The following is an 18,086-nucleotide window of genomic DNA, read 5'->3' as shown; positions in this document are numbered from 1 at the left end:
AAGTTTTGGCCAAATTCAGTATTTTTATGTTTTCTTTCTACAGTGAGGATTTTTTTGTGAGCGACTGGAACTATCTGAACACTTTCTTTTTTCTTCTGCTTTTTCTCTAATCTGTCTTCATATTTGAAGGGGTTTTCTAATTTGAAGTCCCAGGGTCCATTCCTTTTAGATCTTTTCATTATCAGCTCCTGAAATGAAGAACCTTGTGTTTGAGTTGACTTTGTGGTTTTATAACTGTTCTTCCATCCTGGAAGGGAAAGAAAAAACTGAAGATGTTCCATGTGATACAGCATTTGGCTACTGAGACTAAATGTATAGACTGAATATTGATGGTATTTAAATAAGGTCTTGGTATATGGCCAAAAACAGTAAGAAGAAAAACTTAGGAGATTTAAGCAGTACAGAGAAACAATCAACAGGAGTTGAGAACAACAGGGTGGAGAAAAGATTAAACAAACCCATTTAAAGAGGGTGAGTGTAAGAGTGATCAGAAGAATTGGCTAATGGAAAATGGAGAAGAGGGATTCAAAGGGGAGGCATGAATTGGAAAAGGCAGCCTGGGATCAGAGTCCAAAGCCTATGATAGAATCCTAAATTATCTTCATGACATTTTTCTTCTTTGTGTAATCATTCCTAATCTGGAAAGTCTTCATCCCTTTTCCCTCATGCCAAATTCCTTTGTATCCTTCAGATTCAGTTCAAAAGTTAACTCTGAGTCCCTTCTTGACTGTGAGTTTCCAGAGATCATTCCTGTAATTATAGGCACTCACCACAGTGTTAAAAATATATATCTATATATTCTATATATGTAATTATATTTATCTATATCTAAATATTTTTCACTTTCCTTTTCTACCCTAATGTTCTCTGCAAGCAGATTAGCATGCCCTATTAACCTACAGATCCTCCTAATGGCATCTGAATTATACACAAAATGTTTGTTTTGTTAACCTTCCTTAATAACTTATATATACCTAATTTGAACAATGTCAAATAATCTCAATTATTTATATATTAATTTCATACACACACACACACACAGAGGATTCAAGACTTGCATGAGAATTTGCCTTCCAGGACAGTACATCATACAAGCAGTGGGAGGGTTTCAGAGCCAGTTCAAACAGGAAGTAATTACTGAATTAATCTACAGAGGTGCCAACAGGTAGGCATGAAGCCAAAAGTTGCAAGATAAGAAAGCAGCCTTGCTCATTTATCAAGCAGGAGATGCTATGCAAGCAGCCCAGAAAAGAGTCAAAGATCAATAAGACAGGAATAAACATAAAAAGGTAAAAAGGGCTAACATGATAAGGTGGTAAAAAACAGAATTAAATTCAATAAATTTTAAAGTTGGGTAAGGACACAATTCATTGAATATTAAATTATGGTGGGGAATAGGTATACATATATTTTGGCATTTTCTCCTGGGCTAGAGTAACCATTTAAAGGGCTCCTTTGCAACTCACTGTATTTTGAGATTCCTATCTGACATTCACTTTCTCACCTGTTTACAGATTCTCTCTGCTTGGTGAACATAATATATTCTGCTTTTCTCTTTTCTTCTACCAGTGTTAACTTCTCAGTTTCCTTCATAGGTAACTTTCTATTTCCACTTTAAAACTGCTTTCCCTAGGGTTTGGGAATTTTTCCCCCACTCTACACACCCTCTCTGACTAATTTTATATGCACCATCTTTACTATTTTTTTTAAGGCACTGATATTTGCCAAGCCGAGCAAGTGAGAATAACACTCATTTTAAAATACATATATAGATAAGTATCAATAAATCACTCATTACATTAGGAACCACATCTTCTGGAAGAGACCATAATGTGCATTTTGTGTAATAGCTCTTTTTCACTTAGCCAATCACAAAACCTATCTGCTCTCTAACCTTTACTATTTGTTGTAACAGAAAGAGGAGTTTTTAATTTTCTGTTCAATCTTTCAATTTCCTTGTCCATCTAAGTCTTGCTTAAGTGATCCAAATTTCAATAACATTATTTGGGCACAAGTGTGGGAGGCAGTGGTAAAAATGGAGTACTTTCCCTGTGAACATCAGTCATTGGTTCTAGGTTACTACACGAGCTGGGAAGAAGATAGCAAGATTCCAAAATTTTGGATTGTAGTTTATGAGGCAAAGTTAGAGACCCTGCCTTAGGTCTGTATGTAAAGACTGCAGTTTTACAACCAACAACTTTACTAGAGCCTGAGCACTGGGCTCGGGTACCTAAATGGTACTCTGTTTCTCATGCTTTACTGTTCCACCATAGACTCCTAACTAGTCTCCCCACCTCAAATCTTGCTGTCAATTCAGTCTCCACACTGTAGCCGCAGTAATCTTTCTAAAATCCACATCTTACCATGTTGCAAACTTCTGTAAGATCCTCCAACTTATCTTCAATGATTTGTATATAAGTAAGGTCCAGAGTACTTAACATGGTCAACAAGGTGTTTCATGATCTGACCTTCATTCACCTCGGTACTCATCTCCTTCCCCTGGTTTCTTGCCATGTATACGGAACGACATGCAGTTTCTGGAGCACTACATGTTTTTTTCTTATTTTGTTATCTTTGCATATGCTGGAGACATCCTTTCCATTCACAAATATTTATTAACTGCGTACTATGGACCAGGTAATGATCCACAACTGCTGAGCCTGTGCACCTGGAGCCCGTGCTCCACAACAAGGGAAGCCATCACAATGAGAAGTCCGCGCACTGCAACAAAGAACCCACGCTTGCTGCAACTAGAGAAAGCCCGTGCGCAGCAATGAAGACCCAACGCAGCCAAAAAAGAAAAAAAAGGTGAAGAACTGAAAAAATCACTTAGGCATTGTAATACTAGAGGGCAAGAAAAGGAAGAAAAGCAGAAGAGTATGGTGGTCCAGAAACCAATGGAAGAAAATACTCCAGTGAGGAGGCAATGATCAACTTTGTTAAACAATTTAAGAATTAAAAACTTAACCCTGATTGTGCCAAGATGGAGACTGTCTGGGATTTAATAACTGCTTTTCATGGAATAGTAAGGAAGAAAGCCCTACTGGAGTGCACAGAAGAAACAATGGGAGGTGAGAACATGGAGACATCAAGTATAGAAATGCTTTTGAAAAGTTCTGTTTAAAGGAGAATAGAGAAACAGGACATGGGGAGTTTTTATTTTTTAATGGAAGTAATTATAGCTACAAGGGTCCATACCAATACTGGGAAACTCACCTCAACTCTACTTCAAGTGCCAATGCCTTAGTCCAGAATGGGACTAATAACTTAAAACAGTCATGTTTCCCAATGAAGGGGACATGAGTCCTGGATTATGGACATCCTAACTGTTCTTTATGGTCTGCTTAAAGTTTTCTGTAGGTCTAAGATATGTCTCCTGAAGTGCAGTTCAGCTTTTGCTCTCTCCCAGAATCAAGCCTGGGCCTGAGCTAACTCATGAACAAGGTTATGACTTAGGTCAGAAGTTTAGAGAACAGGTGATTTTGCCAATGACCACCACCCTGACTAGTTCCTGTCATTAGGTCTAGTTTCTCCTCCCTTGGTGCTTATGAAACTCTGTGAGTCTCTCTTCAACCTTCTCTCCCTAGATGATTTCATCCACTCCCACACCTCCTATCTGAATGACTATCCTGAGCCTCAAAACACTTTACAGAGGTATTTCCAGCTGCCTGCTAGACTCTTGAGTATTTTTCTTCAAATTCAGCTTGTCCAAATCCGAATCCAGTGCATTCCCTTCAAACTCTTTTTGTGTTTCCAAGTTCTGAATTATATCATAACTTCTTCAGCTCCTTTGCCATGAATTCTTAGTTTCATCTCAGAAGCTTCTCTCCCCTGCATTCCAAGTCTAGTCAGTCATCAAATTCCCTTGAATCTCTTCACTAAGATGTCTCTAACAACCATCATTAATACATCCAAGTTCAGGATCTCCTTACTCAATAGTGACTATTGCTACTGACCTTCAATTTGATCCTCTGACCTGTTTCTCACCTTTCTAGTATTACTTCCCACTGAACTTAACCTTCTTACTATATAGAACTCCTCTTATTATTTCAAAAAGCATTGACTGCTCCTTATTTAATTCATTCATCAAATACTTAAAAAGCACCTACAACATGTCAGGCTCTATCTTAGGCATGTGATCCACAAGACATTCCAGATCTGGTAATGAAAAGAAACAGTTAACTTCTTTAAGGAGCTCCCAGTTTGGCATTAGAGACAAAAAAGGAGAAGTGTGGTAATTTATACAACAAAAACACAAGACAGAAATGGATGAAAATGTGAGCTCACAACAACATCCAAACTACCCTCAGATAGTAGCAGGTACAAGCTGGGAAGGCGTACTAGTGGTGGCCAGAATTTGGGGGAAGAAATATCTAAAATGGGATTTTAAAGGATTAGCCATAGATTAGATGGAGGGATAGTGTGAGGGCTAAAGGCAGCATCAAAATCTTTGAACCCAAGCCAACTTTCCAGACCTATATCCTTCCCACCTTATCCTACAGGTGGTCAGATTCAAAATTATTCCTATAAAAATGTCACATGCATTTGCAGTCTCATAAGGTTTTCTAGAGTCAGAGAATTGAGGGAGCTATATGCCGAGAATTACACACAACACCACGATGGGGGCAGAACTACACATCTGTAAATGTATTCCAGAATGCCTGTGTTGGTGAAAAAGAGAAATGCTGTTTTAGAAATTCTGTTGTTGGTAATTCTGATTTTTAAAGCTTTTTATTATGGAAGATGTTCAGCATGTACAAAAGTAGAGTGAATTGTACAATGAATTGCCAAGCCAGCATCAACAATCACTAATGCTGTTTCATCTATTACCTTATTATGGGTTGAATTGCATCACCCAAAAAAGATATGTTGAAGTCCTAATTTCCAATAACTCAGAATATAACCTTATTTGGTAAGGTTAAGTAACTTTGCAGATTCAATCAAGTTGAGATGAGGTGATTAGGGTAGGTTCTAATATGACTGGTGTCTTTATAAAAGGGAAATTTGGACACAGGCAAGCACAGAAAAACCATGTCAAGATACCCCAGGGGAACACCAAGTGACAAGAGAAGCAGAGACTGGAGTGATGCAGCTGCAAGCCAAGGAACAAGGACCACTGGCCACATCCAGAAGGTAGGGAGAGGCAAGCAAGTATGCTACCTGGAGTTTCAGAGGGAGCATGGTCCCACAAAACTGTGAGACAATACATTTATGTTGTTTAAAGCCACACAGTTTGTGGCACTTTGTTGGAGCAGGCTGAGAAAATTAATACAACTTCCTTACGTCTCTTTCATTAGCATATGCTAAAGTACGCTAATTCTGTATTATATCATTTCATCAATAATACGTCAGAACACATTTCCCAAAGATAAGAACTCTATTTGTAAACATAACCACATATTTTTATTATAACCACCAAAATCAACATTATTGTTTGAAGTTATTTTTGCCTGTAAGGTATTAATTGCATGTTCTTCACCCAATTCCAATGTGGTGGTGGGGGGGCGGTTTCCACATCAATAATAAGCAATTCTTGGATACCAACTGGGTGTCCTCAATTCAGCTCAACTCTGACATTATCTACCTGGAGATAGCATCATATCCCACAGGTTAAGGGTTCAGTCCTACAAGACTGCACCCTGCCTCCCTCAGACACCAGTTACAAACCCAGGTTATCATCTGTACTTCTGACCAACTGGCTATAAATCAGAGGTTCCCACGACCCCCTTCTTAGGTTTGGTTAATTTGCTACAGTGGCTCATGGAACTCAGAGAAACATTCTGCTTACTAGATCACCAGTTAATTATAAGAGGATATAACTTGGGAACAGCCAGATGGAAGAGATGCACAGGTCAATGTATGGGGAAAGGGCATGGAATTTCTAAGCCCTCTCTAAGTACACCACTCTCCCCAGATCTCCACATATTCACCAACCCAGAAGCTTTCTGAATCTGTCCTTTTGGGTTTTTATGGAGGCGCCATTATACAGGCACGATTGATTAAATCATTGGCCACTGGCAACTAATTCAACCTCCAGTCCCCCTCCCCTCCCTGGAGGTCAAGTTTCAAACCTCTCATCACATGATTGGTCCTGGCAACCAGGCCCCATCCTAAGATAGGGTCCAAAAGAAACCTCATTAACATAACAAAGACACCTTTGTGGCTCTCATCACCTAGGAATTCCCAGGGTTTTAGTAGCTCTGTACCAAATATATATTTCTTATTATAAACCATAATATTTATATAAATCACTAAGGATCTTTATTCAAGCTGCTGTGATTTAAAAGCATTTGAGATAATTTTTCTCTGTGACTAAGCCAACAACCTGAAACACAATTAGGGTCATTTGTTTCATTTTGCTTTCAATATTTATGGAACACTTTTTCATTTTTGTTTAATCTTGTTTTATAATTTATAATTTTTTTTTTTTTGCGGTAGTTGGGCCTCTCACTGTTTTGGCCTCTCCCGCTGTGGAGCACAGGCTCTGGACACGCAGGCTCAGTGGCCATGGCTCACGGCCCAGCCGCTCTGTGGCATGTGGTATCTTCCCGGACCGGGGCACGAACCCCTGCATCGGCAGGCGGACTCTCAACCACTGCACCACCAGGGAAGCCCTATAAAACATTTTTATGGTTCCAAAGTCAACATTATAAAAACAAGGTACCTTAAAAAAATTCTACATTCTATCCTTGTTCTCTCAATCCTTTTTCTTTTTCTTCCTTCACCTTATAGGTAACCATTTTTATAGATCTGCTTTTATCCTTTTTCTTTGGCTTCTCTATTTTTTTTTAATATAAGCAAATATACACTTTTTCTTTTTTGGTATCTCCTCCTTCCTTTGATAAAACTCCTACTCTCACTGTTCTGTTCTGCACTTTCCCCTACTTAGTAATATTATCACCCCACAGTGGAATTTACAGAATTCTTCCTCATTCTTATTTACAGTGAGAATTCCACCATGAGAATGTCCCTCAGCTTATTCAACCAGATTCCTTTGATGGACAGTTGGATTAACTCTAACTGTAATACACCAGGACATCATATGGGTACACGATAAAGGTACAGCTTTAAACCAATATCCATATTGCTAATTAGAAACCACAGCATTTATAACATTCTAGCCCAAACTGGACCCAATGGGGTAACATTATCCAAAGCCACATACAACCAAAATCACCTCTTCTGCCAGCCAAGAAGAGAGCTAGCTGAAGGCCGTAGAACTACTCCTTAGAATGAGGAAGCTCTTTATGTACTGACATGGAAAGAGTTTCAATATATATCAAGAGAAAGGGGCAGAATAATGTGTGCTGTATAATATAATTTGAGTGGACAGAGAAAAACAAGAAATATTTGTTTATATTTGCATAGAAGAGCTCTCCAGCTACTGCCTCCTTGTTACATCTCACCTTGTCATATCCCACACATATTTATCTCCTCCTGCTCACTCACCCCTCATGGGCTCCATTCTGGCTTCTGTCCTTACCACTACTCTAAGGCAACCATGACCTTCATGTGACAAAGGCAAGATGCTCTCTTCAGTCCCCACCTAACTTACCTCTCAGCAGCATCTGATAGTGACCCCTCATTTTCCTTCAGATGCTCACTACCTAAGCTACAGTGACCCTGAACTTGCCTCCAAATTCTTCTCATGTTCCACCAGCTTCAATCTCCTTTGTGTGCTGATTTTCCTCTACCTGATCTTTAATCCTTGGAGTTCCGTAGGTTTGAGTGCTAGGCCCCTGATTCTTTTCACTCTGTACCCTTTCCTCAGGCCAGCTTCATCTATAAACATACTCTAGGCAAGACTTCTCTACTCTCCATACCTAATTATACAAAACCCAGCTCAAAACAGCAACTTGAGTGTCTCAAAGACAGCTCAACTGAATTTATGATTATTTCCTCCCCCCAAACTGTATAACCTGTTTGTCTCTGTAATTGGCACCAGTTCTGAATCAAAACTTTAAAAGGTATCCTTCACACCTCTCCCTCCGCTAATCAATTACCAAGACTTGTTTATTCTGCCATCTAAATATGTCTCAAGTTCATCTACTTTTCCCTACCTCTACTGATACCATCCTTTATGAGACTTGACTTCAATGACACGAGACTCCCGAGTTTCCTTCTATAGTACACCTTACCCTTGTCTTCCCTATGGGTTCATTTCTCTCTGCCTAGCCATGAAATGCCACAGTTCCTCAAGATTGAGTCCTAGGCTCTTTCTTGCTCTTGCTGTACTCTGAATCCACTCCAAAGGCTAACTCAAACTCAACCACTGTTTCAATTATCTTTAGTGACAGGGTCTCCCAAATTTACATTTAATGCCCAGGGTATACTATAAGGGGTGGAACTCCAAATCAAACAGGCTATTTGACATCTCCACTTGAATAACTGGGTCAACCAAAGACAACTGAATTCATCCAAAACCATATTTATACCATCCCCCAAATCTGATCTCCTAGCACCACTATCTCAGTGAATGATATCACTGTCCATCCCAGAACAAACCACAAACCAAGCACGCATCCTTGACAACTCCATCTCCTCTATCTTCCATATCTAAACCATCTCCAAGTCCTGTTGCTTTTATCTGCCAAATATCTCTGCAACTGGTTCCCTTTTTTCTGTCGCCATCACGACTACCTAAACAAGTCATTCATACATTCACTAACTGGAAGCTGACTCTGACCAGACACTATTTTAGGTACTGGGGACATGGGAACAAATGAAACAGACAACCCAGCATGAGGGAATTTACAATCCAGAGGAAGAGCTGATAATAAATAAATATGTACTATTTTGCAGTAATAAGTACTCTGAGAGAAAATGAAGCATGGTGAGGGGATAAAGAATGTGGAGGACAAAGGACCTGTGTCCTGTGGAGGACAAAGAACAAAGGATGAGCTGTGTCTAACTGACAAAGTGCCATCTGAGCAGAAACCTGTATAGTGTGAGGAAGTGAGTCAAGTGGGCTCCTGGCCATCAGGAAGAAGAATGGTCCAGGAGAGGAAAAAGCAAGTGCAGAGGCCCTGAGGTGGGAGCTTGCTTGGCCTTCCTGATGAACTACAAGGAGGCCAGGGTGATTAGAGTTCTCCAATGAAGGGCAGAGAGGAAGGAGGTGAAGGCGAAGAGGTAGCTGGGGCCAGACAACAAAGGCCTCTAAGGGCCACGCTGGGGGCTTTGGATTGTGTTTTATGTGATAGAAGCCACTAGAGGCTTTGAGCATGCGAGTGAGGTGACCTGATCTATCTTTTAAATAGACCATTCTGGCAGCTACAAGGAGAGTAGATGTTGGTGGCAGGAGAGGAGCGCAGGGGATGAGAGCAAGACTAAATCAAACATAGTAAACAGGGCTACAGAGCATTTGGGCTCAACTTTCACCTTGTAAGAAATTCACTCCTTAAAATCACTGCATGTTATTTCATTAGGCTGCCACTATAACCCCTACAGCACCTTTCTGCAAATTAGAAAAAGACCCCTACTCTCTGTGCAGATGAAGCCCCAGCAAGTCTTGGTGAGTGGAAGGCAGTCCACAAGCAACCCCTTAGCTGACCACCCTTCCAGGTTCAGTCTGCCTTGAATTCTTGCATAAATATAACAAAGGAAGAGAAAAAGACAAAGAAAGAAAAACACCTTTTCATTGGAGGTAACTGTTTACCTAGATCATCCCTGGATTTTAAATTCTTTGAATAAAAGAATATTTTCATGTTAGGTGTAAATCAAACTCATGAGACGTTCAAGTTGATTTAATCACATTATTCTTATTATATATATATATATATAACTTATATACATAATATGCCAGAATAGTGATTAGACTTTGGACTCATTTCTTAAGTAAGAGACTCAGATGAGACGTGTACCCTTTGAGCCATTTCCTCCCATCTCTCAACATGAAACATACTGATCCAGGGATGACAGTTTGTTTTCCCTTTTTGTCTTGTTTTTCCTATTTGTGAGGAGTTTTGAAGTGAAAATTATATTTTAAAAACACACTTGGAGGCAATTAGAGGTTCTAGGAGTCCTACCCTGGAAGCATAAGCTTTTCTGTCACCAGCTGTTCAAAGGGTTGGTTTTTAGTTTTGGTCTAGAGTTAATGATCAAGGTACTTCCAAGAACATCCAGGTCCCTCACCTAAGCTCACAGGGGAGTGAGCTCCCCTTGGAAGGGAAACTGTTCCAAGGGCACTTTAGTCCAGGCAAATGGGAGACTCGCCAGGGGTGCAGGAGAGACACAACCACACGCCAGCACTCCCAGGACGCCCCATCAGACTGTCTCCTTTGACCAAAGAGAGGAGGTTCATCCCATCAAGAGAAATGCACACACTGCTTGGCTCTGATGGCCTTACTTCCTCCAGACACCCACTCAGAGTTTTCCTTTGGGGGCAGTTTCCCAAACCTGAGAAGGACTTGACATCACCACTAGGTGTCTTCAGGGTCTCTCTGGACAGCTTTCGACTCCAGTCATACTTTCTATTCAGTTTAATCCAACTAACACTTCACTCAGGAAGGGGGACTCCTCATGGATCAGAGGCTCCCGAGGCGAATGGAAAGGGAACAATTCTTCCGTCTCTTCCTTTGATCTTCCACGCCATGCTCAGTCCACACCTGACGCCCCTCCTAAACTCTCCACTGGTTTCCTGCTGCCTGCGTTCTCTGTTTACTTTGTGGTGGTCTCTAGCAGTTCCCACAAAATTAGAATATTTCTCCCAAGTGACAGTTAAAAGATATAAGGAGAGATAAGTGTGGTTCCCACCTCAAAAGATCTCACATTATATGGGGAAGAATGAGCTCTACTAAAGGTGTGGGCGCTTTAGGGATCGAGACAGCCTGTCCCACAGCCCTTCTGCTGGGCCCGCATTGTGAGGGGTCATCACTGACTCATCTGGACCCGACGGCAACCTCAGACAAGTCCTACTACCTCCATGCCAGGTGGCTCCACATTGGTTGCGGGCTGATCCTTGCAGAATATAAACCTGGGCTTGTGGCCAGGGTACTTCAACTCCTCAGAGGCTGTGCCTGGCTCTCAGGTCCCGGCCCCCTCTCCCTGCTCCCGTCTCCACACACCGGCTTCCTTTGTCTGGACTCTCGGACATGCTCTTCCTGTGCCTGAATGCTTCTCACAATGTGGGATCCGGCCCTTCCTCGGGAAGCCTTGCCCACAGCACCCCTCCTGTTCCACGTTCTCACAGCACCTGCGGCTCTTCCCCCGAGGTCCTCACCGGAGGCTGTCATTCCACAGCCCTCTGTGCGATTAGCCTCCCCCTCCACTGAGCTCCGCCAGGGCAGGACCTGCATCCTTCTGTCCGAGGTTGCACTGCTGTTTATCATGGGACAGGAAAGCAGTGAGCGAGGCTTAGAACCTGGCTCCCCCAGAGCCCTGGCCTCCCCAAGTCAACAGCTCTCAGTCCTCAACTTCCATGACAGCCGAATCTGCCAGTTTTCTCCTCTGGTGACTTCTTCTCAGGCTCAGCCACAGATTCTTCCTTCTTAACCCACCTCATAAACACTGAGGTTTCCTGGGACTCTGTCCTCTCCTCCGTTCCCTCATCTGCTCAGCTCAAGGCTTCAAATGCCACCTTTGCGCTGATGGCTCCCTGACCTCCCTGTTGAGTTCTGACCCTGTTTACCTTCTACAGCTGTCCACTGGTGACCTCTACCCATATTTCACTAACATTTCAAATGAAACCCATCCCACACCGAACCTGTCCTATACCCTTAATGAAGGGACCTCTCCTCTTTCCTGAACTCACTGCACATGCCTTCCTCCAGGTAATGTCTTGCCTCCATTAGGCAATAATCTCCAGAAGGTTCCCACCTCTAGTTTTTCCTCACTTCAAATCTAGGACCAACAGTGTTTCCAAAGTAACCATTCTTATTTAATTGAAACTGTGTAATAAGGACTCATGAATATATTCTCTGTGAAAATTTTAATAACATTGTATGTAACTAAAGTCCCCTTTCATCAATGCCCATTCTCAGTCCCAATCCAAATGTAACTAGTTACCAGCTTAGGTGTCCCCCGACCTTTCTCTCGGCACTTACACGCACATAATGCATATAGACAAACACCCACGTAATTTTCTTTACACGTAAATGGCGATATGTCATAATAATGCACCGTAACTTGCTTTAGTCCTTCACGTAGCTTGGAGCTCTGCCCACACCAGTGCTGCTGCTTTCTGACTGTGGTGCTGTGTGCCAGTGTAGGGACCCACCTCAGCTTCTTTAGCCTTTACTGAAGGACGTTTAAAGCATCTCAGACTCAGACTATTTTTTCTAAAATATCAACAACCATACAACTATTCTGCTTGAAACTCTTGAATTATTTCCAGTCATCCATGGACAGTTCCCATCCCTAAGAACTGTACCAAAGCACTTCATAGTGTGGCCCCCACCTGGCTCTCTAATCTCATTTCCTTCCTCATCTCTTTCTTTTCCCATATACCCTGAGCTTCAGTCTGAATGAATTATCTGCAGTTCCTTAAATGCACTAAGTTTGCTGAATGAATGCATGACAATGTAGCCCACCTCTGAAACAACAGGAAATCACAAGAGAAAAGATCCTGAGAGATTCACTTGTGCAGTAATTATCAGAGAAGAAGAGGAAGCTTGTGACTAGGGGCCTTAGCATCCCTTCTCCAAAACTTCTTGAGGACTGAGAACCTGCAGAAAATTCCCTGACCAACATCTCTGAGTTGCACATGCACTCATTTACCAGACTGCTGCCTGCAGAGATTCCCCACCCACTCACCTAGAGAGGAGCCTCCAGGGCTTTCTTTCTCTACCTTCCAGGGATCTTCTCCTTGCTGCAACAGGGAGATCACCTCGGGTTTGGAAAATGGGAGTCCTGCTCATAGACCAAAAAGAAGAAAAAAAAAAAAGAAAAAGAAAAAGAAATACTTGATTTTGCCTTGACACAAAGAGGTATCTGAGATCTGAGCAGAAAACTCAAAGGATGATACAGAGAACTTCTGTGGGATGCTCCAGTTGTGCCCCCACAATGTGAGGGGTGTGTTAGGGTAAAAGCAAGGGGCAATGTAACATTTAGTTGTATGTTAGTGAAGTATGATAAACATGCAGACTTGATTAACAGGGTGCTAATAGCTTTCTATGCAAGAGGGAATATGTATATACTGTTAAATGTATGTTAAATGTACAGATTAAATTAATATTTGTAACAGGGATCTGTGGAAAGGATTATGTACCAAGTAGCTTGTTTAAAATGAGAAAACACTATCTGACTCCCTTTGAAAGATGGCAGCAGTCAGCAAACTATGGGTCATAGGCCAAATCTAGGCCACTGTCTGTTTATGCATGGTCCTTGAGCAAAGAATGGTTCAAAAAAAAAAAGAAAAGGAATATGTTACAGAGACTATATGTGGCCCACAAAGCTGAAAATATTTACTCCCTGGCCCTTTACAGAAAAAGTTTGCTGACCCCTGTAAAAGAGAATTGAAAAAAGCCAGTGTTGGGTCAAAGAAAAAGGTTGAGGGATGCTCTCTGTTAAGAGATGAGCAAACACATCATAGTTCAATCATAGTGGGAAAATGTTGCCTGCAGTAAGGGAATTTCTAATGTGCAGCTCTGTAGATTGTCCCATCCATGGGGCAATTCCATACCTACGAGGGAGAAAAAGGTTTTCAGGTTTATTTATGGAGATCCAGTTTGCACAGTGCTAAGGCAAAACTCAGCTAAAGTTTTTAATGACCCAGGGCTTTTATCCAGGAAATCAGATGCTGAGGTATCCCAATTTCTGAATTCTGTATCTACAGGGGAGATTTCCTTACCCAATGAGACAAGGTTACTATAGTTCTCCAGCATCACATCTTGGTACAAGTTTCTCTGAGAAGGAGCCAGCTTTCTCCACTCATCCCGCGTAAAGAACACAGCCACATCTTCAAACGTCACTGACACCTGTAGAGACAAGCATCCCAGCTCACCCAGGACCACCCATCACACAGGGTGAAAAAGGCGGCAGTGGGGAGTAGACGGGCTACCATGAAATGCTTCTATATTATTCTAGGTTCTGAAGGTTCCAGGTCATTTGTTTAATGAACAACTGACCAATGACAAATATATACTGAGTAGCATGAAGTATGAACCAGGCCCCGAGTTAACTGCTACAAGAGATGTGTGGAGGTATTAAGGCCATTAGTGGGAGTGTTAATTAGAATAATCTTCCTGTTGGCAATTTGGTAACATACATTAGAAGCTTTAAAATGTGCATACTCTTTAACTCTCCAATTACTATATTTGTTTGATAATGAACACTGAACAAAAATGCACATGCAAGGACATTTATCATGGTGTTAGTAACAGCAAAGAAATGGAAACAACCTCAATAATCACCGAGGGAGCTAGTTTAAATAACTGAAGGCACTCTGTGCTCCCTAAAGCTTGAGGACAGTAATAATGGAAATTAAAATAGCTATAATTTATTGAATGCTTTTTTCAGGCTAAGTACTATTCTTCGAGCTTTATATTAACCTTTAGTGTATATCTTTATTTTATCTTCACAACAACCCTATGAAGAAGGTACTCTTATTGTGTCCATTTTACACAAGAGAAAACAAAGAGAAATATCCAAGTCACACAGCTGGTATGAAGGAAAAACTCACTCCTCCTGCATGTCTCCTCTACTCTTAATACAACACTATTTCACTTCTGACACCAGATGTGGGGGGGTTTCCACACACCAAGCAATTGTGGGACACCAGCTGGGTGTCCTACAATTAAACTCAATTCTGACACCTGAAGATAGTGTCAGATTCCCACAAGACTGGCCCCCTTTCAATGTCAATCACAAGTCCAGGTTGTTACCTGTGCTGCTGACTGACTGGCTATAAGTTGGAGGTTTCTACAACGCTCTCCTCAGGTTTGATTAATTTGCCAGAGTGGCTCACAGAACTCAGGAAAACATTTACTTACTAGATTACTGGTTTATTATAAAAGAAGATATAGGAACTGGCAGGTGAAAGAGCGGCATAGGGAAGGGGTGCACAGCTTCCATGCTCTCTCGGGATTCACCATTCTCTCTGACTCTCTACATGTTCACCAACCTGGAAGAACTCTGAACCCTTCTGGGTTTTTATGGAGGTTCATTACATAGGCATGATTGATTAAATCGTTGACCATTGGCGACTGATTCAATTTTCATCTCCTAGGGTGGTGACAGATGGATAAGAGGGGTTATTGGGGGGCAGGACTGAAAATTCCAACACTTTAATCAAGGTTGGTTCCCCTGGCAATTAGCCCGCATCCTTAGGTGGGGTACAAAAGTAACCTCATTAACATAAACTCTGGTGTGGATACAAAACACACCCATTGTACCTTCATTGCTCTGAAGTAATTTCAGGGATAAAAAGCATATATTACTAACCACTTAGGAAATCACAAGGGTTTTGGAAATTATGTGCCAGGAACAGGGACAAAGACCAAATATATATTTTGTATTATAAATCACAATATCACAGCTGGTCAGTCGTAGAGGTAGAATTCCAATCCAAGGAACTGCCTCTCAACGCCTATCTCATAGGGTTAAGTAATAAATGATAATCCATACGATGGAGGTAAAGAGTAGTGATGGTAGCACAACACTGGGAACGTACTTAATGCCAATATACTCAAAAATGATTAAAGTGGTAAATTTAATCTTATGTATATTTTATCAAAGTAAAAGCTAAAATGATAAAAATATACATACATACATATGTACACATGTACATAAATAAATAATAAATAAATAAAGGTACACAGAAAATTATTCTGAGGGCTGCATACCAAAGGTATGACCATGATTATCTCAAGATGTTGGGGTAAGAGTGATTTTACTTTTTTATTCTCTGAGATTTTTATCATTAACATGCAGTGCATGTATAATAAGATAATTTATTGGCACATGGCAGGGAATACAAGAAATGATCTTTGCCCTCAAAACAATTTACAATCCAACTGGCAGACAAGAAAAACGCATGAAACAATTTGAACAAGAAAAGTGTCGCTGGACAGGACCATATACTATTTCCTAGTTCAATCCTCATTTTAGAGATGAGAAACACAAGGTCCAGGGCAGTTAAGACACCAGGTCACATACTTTATCAATGGCAGAGACAAGACGATAACTGAAGTTTTCTTTTAACCCAGCACTTGGTGGGTATATTCTCTCTCTGGTCTTAAACGTCCTGTCACTGAGTTTTACACACAAGTCCACATAGTACTGACATATCGGCAGCAGGTGAGGTTAGGGAGAAATGTCACATAGGACACACAAGCAGGGATGGAGAAGATTCTGGGTAAGAGAGCAGCCTGGCTCTGTTGGAATGGAATGGGAAGGGCTTAGAAAAAAGTAGCCCAAATATGCAGAGGCAGGCCCTAGCCACAGTCTCAGAAGATCAACCACTACCACATTTCATGGGTCCAAAAGATACACAACATCACATTGCAGAGAACTCTGGTCATTTGGGAGCCAGGCCTGCCCTGCTTTCTGAAAGATGTACCAGAGGAAAGACTGGATGATAACTAACATGAACTTAGAGGCCAGACATACCTGGGTTTGATTTCAGGTTACCTGACTTCGTTGAGCCTTAGTTTCAAGTGTAAAATGGGGGTAATAACTTCTGCTTCGCTATGAGAGTGAGAACAAAGGTGAAGCCCTCAGGATATTCCCCAGCAACGTTAACTACTATTGTTAGATGAGGATGAGTAAAGGAAGGACACTGCATAGTCATTTCTATCTACCAACAGTAGATAGATAGACATCATGAACTAGAATAATATCGTTTAGCTACCACAATCACCACATATTGAACATCTACTATGTGCCCGGCCCTGATAAGAATGCTTTCCATGCACTAACTCCCAGGATCCTCTCATCTACCCTTTGAGGTAGGCCCAGTTGTTGTATTCATGTTACAGGTGAAGAAACTGAGGCACAGAGAGGTAAGAAACTGAGGCACAGAGTGGTGGAGTTTTTTGCCCAAGACCCATTAACAGCAACAGAGGAGATGGGCACAAACCTGGCCATCTGGCTCAAAAGCCCCACTGAGGAATCACCGTATACACTGCCTCTCCACTACCAATATCCCATGATACCCCATACACTGCTGCTTCCTGAGGAGTCTTCTCTCTGCTCTTGGAGTCAAGAGACCTCTCCATCTATGTCCCCACCAGCATGGCTATCCTTTGTTCACACAGTGGCTCACCTGGATGGGGTCCCACCCTCATTCTCACAACATAAAGATGAAAATGGCAGGTCAACATCAGTTTTCAAGAGAGTGACAGAAGCAAGGCACATGATCCAGAAAGTTAAGATGGAGAAAAACTAAAAACTATGGACTGGGAAAAGCCTGGCGAAGGTATCATGAGGATTTCTCAGGGGCGGAAAGAAAAAGAAAAGCATTCTGGCCAAGGGTAGGGAGGGGGACACGACTGAGCAAAGGAGACAGGCCAGAAAGGAACTCTGCCAAGTGCGCATGTTTGTTTGTTCTGACCCCAAGTGGTATAAGACATGTGGCATCTTACCTATCAATTCACTAATCATACAGTGAATTGAGATTAATGAATAAAAGAGTGTCTATTAGAAAAAAAAAGAGAAACACAGGCCATGGATTGGGGGGTTGGAGGCAAGCATTCCCTATGCAATCCACCATCCACCAGGGTGGACCAACTCTTCCAAGGCAGAAGGACATGGGCTCCAAATCCTGGTGAAGACTGTATTGGGGAGAAAATTTCAGTTTAAGGGTAAAATAACAAAAAAAAAACCCATCAATCTCTAAGACCTGAGATGGCAATGAACTCACCTGAGACCTTGCTTCCCTCTGTTCAGTAGCCATGTCCTCTTTCTGGGCAGTTTCACCTTAGGATGGGAGAAGTCTCCAGAAGCCAGATCTGAGAGAAGAAAAAGGGAACCAGGAGGAAGCCCCTTCTGCTGTCCACCCCTCAGAATCAGCAGCTCTGAAACCTTTATACCACTTGAAAATGATGCCAAGTGCCCCCAGAGGAGGAAGTCAGAAGGAACGAGGGCTAGACAGGACCAGAGAGAAGGGCTGGGTCATCCTGGTCCAGGCCCAGCTCTTTCCCTGGCTCAGA

The 18,086-nt window shown here is 41.8% G+C and overlaps 1 long non-coding RNA gene across 1 annotated transcript; it reads right to left on the bottom strand.

Annotated features, from left to right (window-relative positions):
* Nucleotides 1-208: 208 nt before the first annotated feature.
* On the bottom strand, nt 209-17,824 carry LOC307052959. Its single transcript, XR_013810888.1, has 4 exons — nt 17,798-17,824; nt 13,787-13,913; nt 12,751-12,846; nt 209-247 (listed from the first exon to the last, which is right to left on the bottom strand). It is a non-coding gene; the product is annotated as an uncharacterized lncRNA (long non-coding RNA).
* Between the last annotated feature and the right edge of the window lie 262 nt (nt 17,825-18,086).

The sequence above is a fragment of the Hyperoodon ampullatus genome (assembly GCF_949752795.1).
Source record: "Hyperoodon ampullatus genome assembly, chromosome: 4".
Taxonomy (NCBI): domain Eukaryota; kingdom Metazoa; phylum Chordata; class Mammalia; order Artiodactyla; family Ziphiidae; genus Hyperoodon; species Hyperoodon ampullatus.
Note: the sequence above shows the minus strand (reverse complement) of the source record. Positions and strands in the feature narration are given on the sequence as shown.